Source organism: Thamnophis elegans, chromosome 4 (assembly GCF_009769535.1).
Source record: "Thamnophis elegans isolate rThaEle1 chromosome 4, rThaEle1.pri, whole genome shotgun sequence".
NCBI lineage: Eukaryota > Metazoa > Chordata > Lepidosauria > Squamata > Colubridae > Thamnophis > Thamnophis elegans.
The window spans coordinates 61,540,652-61,555,510 of NC_045544.1; positions in this window are offsets into that span (position 1 = coordinate 61,540,652).

Here is a 14,859-nt window from a genome sequence, read left to right on the forward strand (position 1 = left end):
GTATATAATGTGCAAACAGAGAAAAAGACTTTTCCAAAGAATGTAAAGAAAAAGAGCAAAGAACAGTGAAGTTGCAAAGAAGAAGATGAGATGCACACTAATTTTAAAACACTGTTTTGGAATTGAGTTAAGGGGCCAAAAAACGGACAGGAGCATTTAAAAACTATGAGGGATTTCAGAGATTACACCTGTCCAGCCACATTATCAGAAATAACAATCAACAGATCCATCTCTCATTCTTAATTTGAAATTTGACTTCATGATATCCAGAAAAGTTTCTGTAAAGTTTTTTTTTTTAAATGTAGCATGTTATATTAAAGTGACTATTTGAATTACATGTAATTCCTCTTAAAAATATCAGGGATCTGAACTGGACTTATTCGCAGAGCAATGGATTTATGTTGTGAAAATAGCTATAGTGCAGAATATCCCAAAGGTGTTTTTTCAGGAGGCAACTGGACTTTCTTGTTTTTTCTTTGAAGATATTTCGCTTCTCATCTGAGAAGCTTCTTCAGCTCTGACAGAAGAGTGGGAATGGAAGAGATAAAGAAGCTTCTCGGATGAGAAGTGAAAACGTCCTCAAAGAAAAACCAGAAAGTCCATTTGCCTCCTGAAAAAGCACCTTTGGGACAACCATGATCTGGATGACTGAGACTCTCTACAGACTTGTGCAGAATAACTGTGTTACATAAGAAATATTTTTTTTTCTCTACAGAAGTTTTCCTTCTTCATGGCTCAAAGGTCACTGCTAGCTTTATAGACAAGAATAAGTGATCTTCAAGAGTAAAGGTGCAAGCCATTTTCAGTCAGAAAAAGAAATGGATGCATTCTATCGATGAATGATCCATTTCAGAAGGGAGGGCATTAAAATGGATAAAACTGACCCAGGATGACAGATGGAGCTGACGTCAGTCTGTCTGAGCAATTATGGAAAGCTGACTATTCCTATTTGCATTTGGTTTTGGAAAATTATGTTCACATTGTTGCTTGGTATGTAATTTCAAGAAAAAAAGAAAGTGAAGAATTAAAGCCAATTGAATATTTAATTGCTCAATCTTCCAGACAGCTTCATTGAAGCAGTACTTTAATGATTTTGTGTTCATGCTGTGTGCACTTTTTGGCAGTTTCTGTTCAAATATCTTCTACTAATAGAGTTGCTTTACATTTTCTATGGCTTACTACTTATTCATCCAAGCTAAATCTGTGATGCACATGAGCAACTAAGATGATCAAAGGCCTGGAGATGAAAACATATGAAGAACGGCTGCAGGATTTGGGTCTGGCTAGTCTAAAGAAAAGAAGAATTGGGGTGACATGATAGCAGTACTGTGGTATTTTAGGGGTTGCCACAAAGAAGAGAGGGTCAAATTATTCTCCAAAGCACCAGAGAGCACAAGAAACAATGGTTGGAAACTAAACAAAGAGAGAAGCAACCTGGAATTAAGGAGAAACTTCCTAACAGTGAGAACAATTAACCAGTGGAACAGCTTGCCTTTAGAAATCTCCATCACTGGAGATTTTTAAGAAGAGACTGGACAGTCACTTATCTGAAATGGTATAGGTTATACTGCTTGAGCAGAAAGCTGAACTAGAAGACCTCCAAAGTCCCTTCCAGCTCTGCTCTGCTCTATTCTCTTCTCTTCTATTCATTCTACTCTATTCATTCTACTCTACTCTACTCTACTCTACTCTACTCTACTCTACTCTACTCTACTCTACTCTACTCATATAGAGTACAATAGGGCAGCAGTGCAGGAGACTATTGTAATTTGGAAGAGGAATTTCATGATAGTTGCTGCTCTTTCAGCTCTTCCTACCATTCTTACTGACTCTAGTTGTAATAACTAGCAATCAGATAGTTGAGCTATCTGATAGTTGAACTATTTAGGAGAGAGAGCTCTCTAAATAGTTTCCACTTTTTCCAGGTTTTGTGAACATTTTGAGTGTTTGCATACTTGGCATGTGATGAAACATACATTATGACAGAACCCTCTCAATTTACCAACTTAAAAACTAGCATGAAGTCACAAGTATGTCAAGGTGGGATTTATGTCATGATGTCACCATGGGTATGTGCTATATTTTTCCATCAATATGATGAAGTGCAAATGTATACACATTTTGTATTTAATAGCTTCAGCTGGACAGTAGTTTAGCAATGAATGCAGTCTCTTTTGTTTTCATGATATTGATTTTATGTCCAATTGTTTTAGTTTTAAGTTACATGAATTCTATAATACATGTATATTTATTGTGATGGACCTTTTAATAAAAGTTCCCAATTTATCATGATTTTGATATTAATAGCATATCATTTTCAAATGGCTTCCAATTTCCAACCCATCCACACTCTTATTATGAAGGTAACAATTGTTTAACAGAAACAGATTCATCATCGATTTTGGTACTATTAAAAAGCTACCTAATTTTTCCAAGTGTTAGTTCAGAGGCATGAATATGGAATTTGGTTTAATTACTTCTTTTAATATATTGGCTGGTTTTAAATAAAAGAAAGAAGTAGTAATTGAGAATAAATAATTCAAGGATATAAATTAAGGAGGGAGACATTAACTGTCATGATAGAATAGCTGTAATTCATGCTCAAGGCACCAGGTGATTAGTGAGAAAGAGCAAAGCAACTATTTGGGAATGAAGCTAAAAGTTTTTCCCTTGTGAATGTACTTTAATGTAGTTCAAATTACTTTCTTCCTAAAAACTTCACAGGAAAGCTGTAATTTTAATTCTACCCAAATCTTCTTAATGTTGAACATGCGTTCTCTTGGGTACTATTATTTATAAATTCAATCCCAACCACCAAAGTTGCATGACTATGAGAATTGCTGCCTATTTCCAATGTACACATTTCTAGACTCTTTGTAAGTTAACTTTACGTTGCATTTTTATGCTTAGTTTTCTTATTTATATGTATTTTCTCTTGCCTTTATATTTTAGAAGTATGAAACCCAGCAACATTTTGAAAAAGTAGGTTTTAGCATACACTAGTCTTCCAGATTCCCAAAATCAGCACATTTGTCTAACAATTCTAAAAGATCCTGTTTCTCATCTATCTCTGTTATTGTATTGCAAAAAAAAATGCTCAGCTTTAGTACTAGACATACATTCTTTTCAAAATCTTACTTACTTCAGATACAAAGTATTTTATTGTATAACATCAAATGGATTGTAAAATGCTTGAAGATAAGATACCCAGCCAAGCTTGAATGGACTTAAAAAGCTGAGCAAGAGCACACTTAGTATTTGAATGGGAGACCACCAGGAAATCCTGGGAGAGGAGGAGGGAGGAAGAGGAGGAGGGGGAGGAAGAAGATGGTGAGGATGACCACTCTACCCTGATTCAATATAGACAAGGAAAGAATGAGGATTTATTCACCTAGTCACAAAATACTTGAGTACAATTCAGAGAACTTTATCCTTACGTGATTAAAAAAGAATATTTCCATAAGTGGTGGCAGTTTCTTCTTATAATGCATTATGAAGCACTTTTCCAGGTTGAAAAAAACTGATAGGCATAAACTAATAAATTCATAACACAGGTGAGATGAAAAAAAAATTCAACTCAGAGCAGGTGCATTGTTGAAAAACAAATGTAAGCAGTTAGAGAAATTTCAAACTTTCCTTCAAATCCCATTTTAACCCATCTTACTTTCTCTTGGTCTCTGCTTTCTTCCTAATGGCATTTTGAAGGGAAGGGACTATAAAGATTGAGGAAAGAGAGGTAGGGAGGAAGATGGCAATTCTATTTTAGTTTACCAAATAAGATTGAAGAAGTAGGAATTCAAAGTGAGATTTTACCAAATAAGCTATCAAAATCCTATGCCTAGATAAACACCTCACTTATTCATATTATTTTTTAAAGAATGTTTAATTTGTTCTGTCCCACTGATAAAGGAAGGTACAAATGTTGGCTAATCCTTAGCATGTGTGCGCACACACATGCATTCACAAACATACACATGGGGTGGGATTTAGCCAGTTTGGACCGGTTCAGGCAAACCGGATGCTATTTTTATGTCTGGTTCGTTGAACCAGTAGTTACAAGGATGGGCTGCCCCCCCCCCACACCCTACCCCGCAACTCCCAGGAATCTCCACGTGGCCCATTTTGGATGCCAGGTAAGTGCAGGCACCGTGGAAGCTCTGGGAGGGCAAACAACGGGTCTCCCAGAAGTTCCGTTAAATCCAGAACTGGGCCTGTTTCCAGCTTCCAGAGGGCCTTTGGAGCTTGGGGGAGGCCTTTTTCGCCCTCCCAGAGGTTCAAGGAAAGCATCCGGAGCTAGAGGGATCGAAAACACCGCCCCAAACACCGCTGTGGTGCAGGAGGCTGAGTAGGCGATGCCCACCATGGCTACGCCCACCCAACAACCGGGCAGAGAACCAGTTGCTAACATTTTTGAAGCCCACCCCTGTATACGCACATTATGTCAATAAGAGATGCTCTTAGCAGTCAGGTCTCAGAATATACACAGGATGGGGCAAGAATTTGTAATCCATGCTTGCCTATATTAGGGAATTATGCTGACAGTTTTTACTAGTTGAATAAAAGAAGCACTCTTGCATAGTTCAAGAGAACAAATCTGACCAATTAAGTAACACAACTAATCAGTCTATAGCAACCATGTGTCCAGCAGCATGATTGGTTTTTCTCTTTCCTCCAATGACTTCTGGGTCTTGCTATCTCAGTCCCTTCCATTTTTGTCTGTGCAACTGTGCATTTCACAGGGGACATTGGCAAGTGCTCTGGAAACAAAAATAAGAAACCTGCCAAAAAGATATCTGGTTTTCCACTTCATTTCACCTGATCATGGTTTCTCTAACCTTCCTGGCTTTTCACTACATGCCCTTGAACAAGAAGGATTACAAGATAATTGACCTAGGGAAAGAGCTGAAACTAAAAACATTATTTATCTGGGCCCTCATGTCAGCTGTGGATTAATGGACAAATCATTTCGGACAATTTCTCTTCTATTACCTGAACTTCTTATGCCTCATTGCATTCACTATATCCTTAACTCCTTGTTTCTTACACCTTCCATGTCACTAATTTGAATGCTTCAAGAAGAATTTTGGAAATTGGCCTTGAACAAACTATATGAGAATAATATAGTTTCTATTCACAAACTAAAAGCAAACAGTAGACTGAATCATGAAAAGCTACTGCCTGACTTCTTCAACGATTTTTTTAACAAATATTTTTAAAAATATTTTTTTCTCCACCCCCAGCCAGTTGGGGCCCATTTTCAACTTTGATTCTTCTGGTTTTTTTTCCCTCTTCTCACGGTAGATTTAGACAAGTTCTGTCCAGTTTTGGGGGAAAAAATCATCATGGTATTTGATTCACAGAATGCTGGGTGCCTTTACATAATTTATTTCCAACTTTGTGTTGTGTTGGAAAGAATAATAAAGTCCAAAATTCAAAGAGAAGATGCAATCTTTCTTTTTGGAAGATCACTGAATTCAATCAGATAAAGGAAACAGCAGGAGTTTTTAGACCCGAGGTCGAAGTTGCATTTGAAATAGATGTACATTTCTTCATATAAGATTTCTCACAGAAATGCAAAGCAACACAATGGTATGGTTGGACAGGGGTGGGCTTGAAAAAAATTAGCAACGGGTTCTCTCCCCAGTTGCTGGGTGGGCTTGGCCATGGTGGGCATGTCCTAGTCAGCCTTCTGCACCACAGAGGGGTTGCCTCCTGCACCAAAGAGCAAGTTGCCCTCCCCAGCCTCTGGAGGCTTTCTTTTCCTCTTTTAGCTATGAATAATGATCCTCTCTCTTCCTTAACTTGAAAATGTTGCCCCTTATTTGCTTTATTTCCTGAAGTTGCCGCCTACTAGGCTAACCATTCTCGTTTCTTCCTTCTTCTAGCCACTACTTTCTAGGCTAAACATCTGTTGCTCTATTCTTTCCTCTTAATTTGTGTGTTCTCTTTATCTCTCTTTGTATGTTCCTATCCTTTATACCACACCTCCACAGCTTTTTATACATTTCTTAATTCAAGTCAAGTCTTGTTTCTTCTTGCTTTGGGACAAACCCCTTCCCTTCTGGAAGTTTCCAATTCTGATTTCCTTGTGGGATCCATGCTGCCTGCCAAGAAGCCGCTGATCTTTTCTTTTGATCTCTGTCTTTATTTACTGAACATCTCCCAAGATCCCATTTCTTCTGCCTCTAACATCATTCACTTCCAGCCTTATGTAAACAAATCTCTAGCATTCAAATTAATTCCTAACTTTTCCTGGAAATTGCCTACCAGTTTGCAAAATATCTGTTTATTTCCCAATTCTACTACAACTTTCTGGGTTACATAATCAATAAACTTAAAGTCATGGGCTTTTCATGTGTAGAATCTACATATAGGAGTGGGTATCAAGGCCCATGTCCTGAAATCATACTTATCATTGGTCTTGTAGACCAGTGTTATTCTATGCTATTGTCACAACTTTATTAGTAACCCAGCATTGCCCGGGTATTTATTTATAGGGGGAAAATGTCCAGACTGAACGTAATTGTTAAGTAAGTTCCCCGTTAGGAGAATGAGTGCATGCAGAGAAGCATAGTGAGAGTGGTATAGAAGAACACATAAACCAGCATATGGAGACACTGAAAGCAGATAGTGTTGTACTTCTGTGGAAATAGAGGTATGCAGAGTCCAATTCATACACGGTTAAGACAGTCAGTCATCAACGTTCGCAGTTAAGGGGTGATCCAACAAACACAGTCCAGAATCATATAAAGAGTTCAGTACACCAAAGTTGCTAACAGTTGCAAAACTCACAGTAATTCACGCTGATCAATACACAACACATCTACAACCATCATCCAACAATCAGCATCTAACAATCAGCATCTAACAGTCATTCTGGCTCCATCTTATGGCCGCTTGAGGAAACAGCAACCAATCACATTACAGTCTGAGTCCGTATTCATCACAACAATGTATATGTTTCATAGTACCTTGGGCTTTGGTAAAATGATCTGCAATGTTATTTTCAGACATGCAGTACTCTAGTGCAGTGGTCCCCAACCCCCGGTCCGCGGACCGGTGCCGGGCCGTGGAGTACCTGGCACCGGGCCGCGCAGCGGCCGGGGGCCATGATCGCTCTTTTAAATCCGCTCCTCTTAAATGCATTTCTCTCCCCCCACCTTTGGTCTCACCCTTGGCTCTCTCTCCCTCCCTCCCTCGCCGTCTCCTCCCTTCTCTCTCCCCCCCTCCCGCACCGATCCATCACCAGGGAAAGAGAGAGTGAGAGAGTGAAAGAGGAGAGAGAGGGGGAGAGAGGGAGGGAGTCAAGAAAACTGTTCCGGCCGCCGCTGAAATGACTCAGTAACTTTTGCGCTTGGATCTGCTTTTTCAAACCTCCCCCAATCATCATCGCCTTCCTTCCCGCCCTGCCGCGCTTGGTCTGGCTCTTTTCTTTTTTTGCTCTCTCCTCGGCTTTTCCTGCTTTCTCCCTGCAATTTTGTCACCCAGATGCATGCTGTGGTTCGCGAGTGCGGCTCGGTTTTATGTGTCCGCTTCTCTCCCTTTCTCTCCACACACCCCCCACCTCCATTTAATTATTTTTTTTAAAGAAAGAAAACCGTAGTTCTGCCAATTGCAAAAAAAAAAAAGTGTGTGTGCGTGCATATCTGCCGGCGGGTGTGTGTTTGTGTGGTGTGTGTGTGTATGCACGCACGGAGAGAGACTGGTTGGAAAGGAAGGACAGGACTGGCGGTGTGTGTTTCTGCAGCCCCTCCGGTGGAGGCTGCACTAGCCATCAGATCTGGGTTTTTTTTTTCCCCTCTCCTTTTTCCTGCAGGTCGTTTTAATCCTTGCTAATTACTTTCTGTTCTTCGCTTGCCAGCTTCCTTCCCACCCTCCTTCCTCCTCCTCTCCCCCCCCTGGCCGGGTGCGCCTCCCCGCTTTTACTCCCAAACAGTTATATATTTATATATATATATATATATATATTTTCTCTCTCTCCATGGCATTCGCGCGCGCGCGCGCTCTGTTCTTTGCCCGCCGAATGTGGTGGGGAGGGGGAGGGCGGGCAGAAAGGTTGGTCCGGGTTGAGGGTTCAGGATGGTCTTTGAGGAACATAAGTCTGTCCGGGTGGGGGGTGGCATATTAAAGCACTTTATATTTATGTAATTGTATTTTATTTTGTAAGGCATGTTTAAATACAATAAAATAAAAGTTGTTTAATCAAAACAATCTGATATATAAACAATCAATGTGTCGTCGCGAACAACGCCCCCCCACCCCTGCGCGCGCTCAGCGGGCCACGGTAAAATTATCAAAGGCTGACTGGTCCGCGGCGATAAAAAGGTTGGGGACCACTGCTCTAGTGTAATCAGTTTACTATTAACACTTTGTCTTACATTTAGATATCTTAGGTCAGTGTGCTTTGCCCTTGTCTTTACAGCAAGATTGGATGCCATCTGAATTGCTGATTTGTTGTCTTCATATACAACAATAGACTCTTGTACATTAATCCTCATATCTAGTAGGAGTTGTTTGTAACAAACCAAATCTGTGCATAATAAAGACAAACATGAGAATTCGGCCTCCATTGTTGATAAACTTAAATGTTTTTGATGAATAGACTGCCATCCAATTAACACTTTTCCTAAGAATACAACAATACTTGATGTGGATTTACGTGTAGACACGTCTGTAGCAAAATTTGCATCAGCATATGCAATAAGCTCAGTTCATCCTTAGGCTCTAAATATAAGGCATAGTGTATTGTTTGTTTAAGATATCTCAATACATGCTTAACAGCTTGCCAGTGCCTTTCAGTAGGTTCAGCATTAAACCTGGCTAATTGATTAACACTATATGTTATATCTGGCGTTGACCAATTAATAAGAAAAGATAAGCTTCCAATTAGAGACTGATAAATACCTTTATCAAATGCAGGGCTTTGTACATCATTATGACTAAATTCTTGACACATTGGAGTTTTAGCCGGTTTACATAGTTCCATTTTAAAAGTCCTGAGTAACTGGTTAATTTTCTCAGTTTGTGATATTTTGTATCCTCCCCTAGTTTTATTTTATAATGTTGGATTTTCCTCCTTACCAGAGAGATCTCCCTTGTGGTGGACTGTGAAGCCATTAACATGGCAACTCCACAGTGCTGTACAGTAGAGTCCATTTTATAGCAGTACAGTAGAAGCCACTTTAAGGCACAAGAGGCTACATTTTAAGGCATTTTAGGGGTGTCTTACCCCCACAGTATTTGTTTCCAGAGAGTAAGATATACATACATACATACATACATACATACATACATACATACATACATACATACTAGCCATTAGAAGCACATTGCAGGAACTTTTTTACAAACATGTGTGAGTCTTTCTAATATAATTGGCCACAAATGTGAAACCTGGTAAGAGGAACTGGAACCAAAATTTTCTGGATGGAGATGACCTGCCATGGTGTCCTAAAAAGTAAACTTTAAATGAAAATTTATATTTCCTATATTGGTTCAATAATATATACAAGCAGGGAACCATTGTTTGCTTTCTACTGAACCAGATTTCATTGAGCTGTGAAGATTAAAGAAACTTATGCTCTTTCTTTTGTGCATGGTTCTGTTCACAAGGCATGATAATTAAGTTAGTGACAACTGTAAACTAACATTACTAGAATCAATAGAGTCCAAAATGATAATATCTAATGCTAAAATATATAGTTTCTGTGGGCAAGAATTTGCTGCAGCTAAGAAATTTAGGTACCTCCAGGTCCATATCTACTTACATTCTAATTTAAATTCCAATGTGCTTATTGATTATGTTCTTAAAACAACTTGGATGAAATTGGGTAGCTTTGAAAAAACAACACCAGCCAGCTCTGAATTGTAACATTAAACAAGCTTATAGTTATAGCTAAATCATACTACATATTCCTGAATATATACTTTCATACAAACTACAGCTCTGTGGATTACCAATATTGTTGGCTTCACATCGATTAAATGTTTTACAAAACTAATTTCATTGATTTATGACTAATAGCTGTATTATGGCCTGCTTGAATACTTGTCCGAGGTGGTAAAAACAATAATACATTAGAACTTTTTCAGCTTGGGAATTGAAGAAAACATTATGCAGGCCTATTGGTAAATATAGCAATATGTGACTAAATTTGAAATATATTCTGAAATATTTTTTTAAAAAATCCATTGACTTCTCATTGCACAATATCATTTTTTGGAGTAGAGATCATTTATTTATTTTGTGTAATTGCTTCTGGCTAAACTTCAAGGTGCTAGTTACCCACCATGAATTTGCTTGTGCTGCAGGGTCTAACTTAAAGACTTTATATCAGTGGTTCCCAAAGTGGGTGGTACCGCCCCCTGGGGGGCAGTGAGATGACTTAGGAGGGCACTAAGAGGCAAGGGGGGCGCTAAGAGGCAGAGGAGTGCTGGAGGTGGCCCCCTCGCAGGGCGCAATTCTGCCTGGGGCTCTGTTGGCCGCCAGTCAGCTGAGCACTTCTGGCAGGGATGAAATTCAGCCGATTCTGACCGGTTCTCCTGAATGGTAGGACAAATTATGGGCAGTTTGGAGAACTGGTAAAATGCACCACTGACTGGATCCACCCTCATCTCCCGCCCCCCCAATCAATCCTTTTCGTACCTCGCCTGCCTAGAAGCACAGGTGTTGTTACTGCTGCTGCTCCCTGGTTCCCTCATTTATCTCAACCACACAGCCCAGCAGATCTCTGCCCGGTGAGTCTTCCTTTGCTTCTATTCTAGCTACCTCCCCCAGCCAAGGTATCTATTCTTTTCCAAAGCTATTTCCCTCCATCTGGGCTCTCCCTTGCAGAGCTGAGCCTAGCATTCAGTTTAAAATCCAGGGCGGGGGAGGGGGACAACAGAGCAGCCAGGAGGAGTGAAAACAGTTTTTTTTTCTTTTTTGTCAAGCTATTTCTCTTTTCACAAGGAGAGGAGGAGAGAGGGAGGCAGAGAGCGAGGGAGAGAAAGAGAAGGAGAGTGGAAGGGAGGAAATCAGAGAGAGAGGGAGGAAGAAAAGGAGGAAGGAAGTGAGAGAGAAAGAGGAAAGAAGTGAGAGAGGGGAGGAGGGAGAAAGAAAGTGAGAGGGAGAAAGATGAAGAGGGAGGAGAGTAAGAAAGGAGAGTGGGAAGGAGATAGGGAGAGAAAGGGGGGAAGGAGGGAGGAAGAGAAAGAGAGGAAAGAGGGAGAGAGAAGGGGAAGAGAGGGAGGAAGAGAGGTGAGAGAGAGACAACTGAACTTTACTTATGAAAAGGTGTTAATTATGTAAATGGAAGAGATAGAAAACTGAATTAGTGATATATATGTCAATGCATTTTACTGAATTTTATTGTTACTATCTTCCTTCCGTCGTGCAAACCACCCAGTCACATGACCCCCTCCAGCCACACCCACAAAGCCACACCCACAGAACTGGTAGTAAAAAAAATTGAATTCTACCACTGGGTGGGGGGCACTGAGGATCAGTTTGTAGCACCAAGGGGGCGGTGGACTGAAAAAGTTTGGGAACCACTGCTTTATATCATCAGTTGTTTCTTCCCGTCCTGTTTAAACACAACAAAATTGGTTTGCCCTTGTCCCATCAAACAAACAGCATCATCTGATGGGACCAAGGAAACAGGCCTTCTCTGACAGTGTATATGCTCCCTAAAAGAACATTTCCCCAAGTTTTATATGAACTCTATCTTGCCTTCATATAGAAAGGTCATTAAAGAAATAACTGCTTTGATTACAGAAAAGACTTTATCTAGCTTTGTTTCCATTTAGAAGTCAACCCCTGGTTTGCCAGCTGGCCCGGGGCTGCCATTCAAGTAGGGGAGGAGAACCACCAGCTGGGATGCACATCCACATATGACCATGCCCGCCGGATGCCTGCCTTTGATTTTTTTTTCTTTGAAATGGAATGGAATGGAATGGAATTTTATTATTTATATGCCGCCCTTCTCCGGGAGGACTCATGGCGGCGAACAATTCAAAAGGGGGGGAAAGGGGGGAACATAAGCAACAGTCGCACAACCATACATGTCGAGAGGGGAGGGAACTCATCACCCCCAGGCCTGCCGGCAAAGCCAGGTTTTGATGGCTTTTCGGAAGGCCTGGAGAGAGGTGAGGGTCCGAATCCCTGCGGGGAGTTCATTCCAGAGGACCGGAGCTGCCACAGAGAAGGCCCTCCCCCGGTTAGTAGCCAGATGGCATTGGCTGGTAGATGGAACCCGGAGGAGGCCAACCCTGTGAGATCAAATGGGTCTGTGGGAGGTAATTGGCAGCAGAAAGAAAATAAGTTTTAGCCTTAGGTTTTGATTATTCAATTTGTTTATGATGGTAGAAGTACTAATTGTTATGCTTGAGTCTAATTCAAAGGGTCACTGATTACCTATACTGAAGAAAAACTGAAGTTATATTTTTTTCTATACCGTAGTTCTTTTTCTTCTTTTTTGCATTCTACATTTTTGTTTTTCCCCTACCCCTTTCCCTTTCTTTTTAACTCTTTTTTCCTTTGCCTTTTTTATGTTATACCATTTTGAAATTTAGTAAAGTTTTGGAAAAAATGATAATGCTTAGGAGAACATGCCTTAGGAGAACATAAGAAAATATCTTTTCAGAAGTCTGTGAAGAGAGAAATTGAAGCGAGAATCAATTCAAGGCAACTGGGAATCCTGACATTTCCTATTAAGGATCATGTGCATTGTGGTTAACCACCATGATCCAGGACTTTTAAGGGGGGGGGAGACCCTGCAGCCTAATGATTTCATTTCACATTTCAAAACTTCACAGTAGAAACATGGGAATAATGGTTCCAACAAAAAAAAATCTACGGCTTCTTTCACAAACTCGTTCTTGCCCAACACGATCAAGACTCCCTCCCCAATCCCAATTTTGCAGAAGTAGTTAATGAAAAGAGGTATTCACTACAACTGTAATTACATATGGATTTCAGAGAAATTGGTTCCCTGTTGTTGTTTCTAATCCTCTTATTAATCATCCAAGAAACATTATCACGTTACTTTACTTTGGATAGTGTAGAGAAGAGATGAATACACCAATAATGATCAAGTAAAGGTTGTTCTTTGAATGTTGGTCTATGAAGCTGCCTTTTTCTACTAGGTAGTTGGTGTTTTTAGTTCTATGTTATGTTTTGTAGCCATGAGCAGTTTTCCAAGAGAGCTAATTGCTATCTTGCTACCAAAGATCAGGAATGCAAACTGGGTTTCTAGAAATGCAAGACAGATGTTCTATCACTGTGCTATGATACTCCCAGTGTAGCACTGAAATAGCTTGGGTGGTGATATTTGCATAAGGAATTCTTTCAGGATTGCTCCAGATGCTTGATGAATCTGAACAACATTCAAACTGCACATAGGGATTTCCTGATGATTTGGTAAGCAGTTTCATCTCATGCCTGGTGAATCACTAGAATACAGAAAAAGTCAGAATGCTCAACGAGAGCACACTTGCAAGGCCTTCTCCCAGCTGTTAACCTCCTGCTAATCCCCAGTTCACAAAAATTCTGAGAGAGAGGAAACAAGACAATGGTATTATAAGACATAGAGAGAATGAAGCAAGCTCAGGTATGGGCAGTGGTGAGATTATTTTTTTACTACTGGTTCTGTGGGCGTGGCTTGGTGGAAGTGGCTTGGTGGGCATGGCAGGGAAAGGATACTATAAAAATCTCCATTCTCACCCCACTCCAGGGGAAGTTTACTGCAAAATCCCCCCTAGTCAGCTGGAACTTGGGAGGCAGAGAATAGATGGGGTCAGTCAGAGGTGGTATTTACCAATTCTCTGAACTACTCAAAAGTTCCAGTACCGGTTCTCCAGAACTGATCAGAACCTGCTGAATACCACCTCTGGGTATGAGCTGATATTTGAACCTACATGGCAGTCATAAAAATGGCCAAGTGTCAGTTGTTCTTCAAGCTTTTTTCATATTTAAGATGACTTGGACCCTTTCAGGAAACTATTAGAAGAACAAAATCTCAGCAGCTCCTCTAGATGTGTTTGCAGATTTTCTGCATGCCGGTTGGACAAAGCTAGGTGGACTAAGAGGGGCATTGGTTTGCCTCTGGGTTCAGTTCAAGGTGCTGGGTACCAGACTGTCTTGAAACCACCCTAAATGTGACAGCCCATTTAGTCTGGTCACCTAGAGGAGTTTCTTCAAGGTTTTCCCTGCTAGATAAAGTTAAAGCAATGTGAACCAGATGGCAGGTCTTTTCTGTAGAAATTCTCACTTTGGGGAACATGCCAAGGTGGTTCAGTGGTATGCAAACTACTTCAGCTGACTGCTAGTTGCAGTTCAGCAGTTCAAATCTCACCAGGCTCAAGGTTGACTCAGCCTTCCATCCTTCTGAGGTGGGTAAAAACCCAGATTTTTGGGGGCAATATGCTGACTCTGTAAACCACTTAGATAGGGCTGTAAAAGCACTGTGAAGTGGTATATAAGTCTAAGTGCTACTGCTATGTTGTCTGAAGGCACATTGATCCTACCCTTCTGATGTTTAGGAAGACTGAAGATCATTCTCTTTCCATAGTCTGGGGATGAATATTTGACTGTTTAATTTTGTATCTTGTGTCAGTGATGCTCTTGGATAATACCTAGAATCTGTATGGTTGGGTCTGCAAAAGAAATAAATAACAACATTTCTGGAGAAACAAGTGTTAACTGAGGGTTCAAGTGTTTAATTTTAAACTGTCGGGAGGATTGTCTTTAATGAGAAAAAGGGGATGCCTAGAAGCCATAATTCAAGCAAGAAAACATGGATGCCATTTGGAAAGCATAGGAAAGCATAAGAAATTTGATTCTGGGACTAGGAATTTGAAATAAACCTTTGATCCAAATTG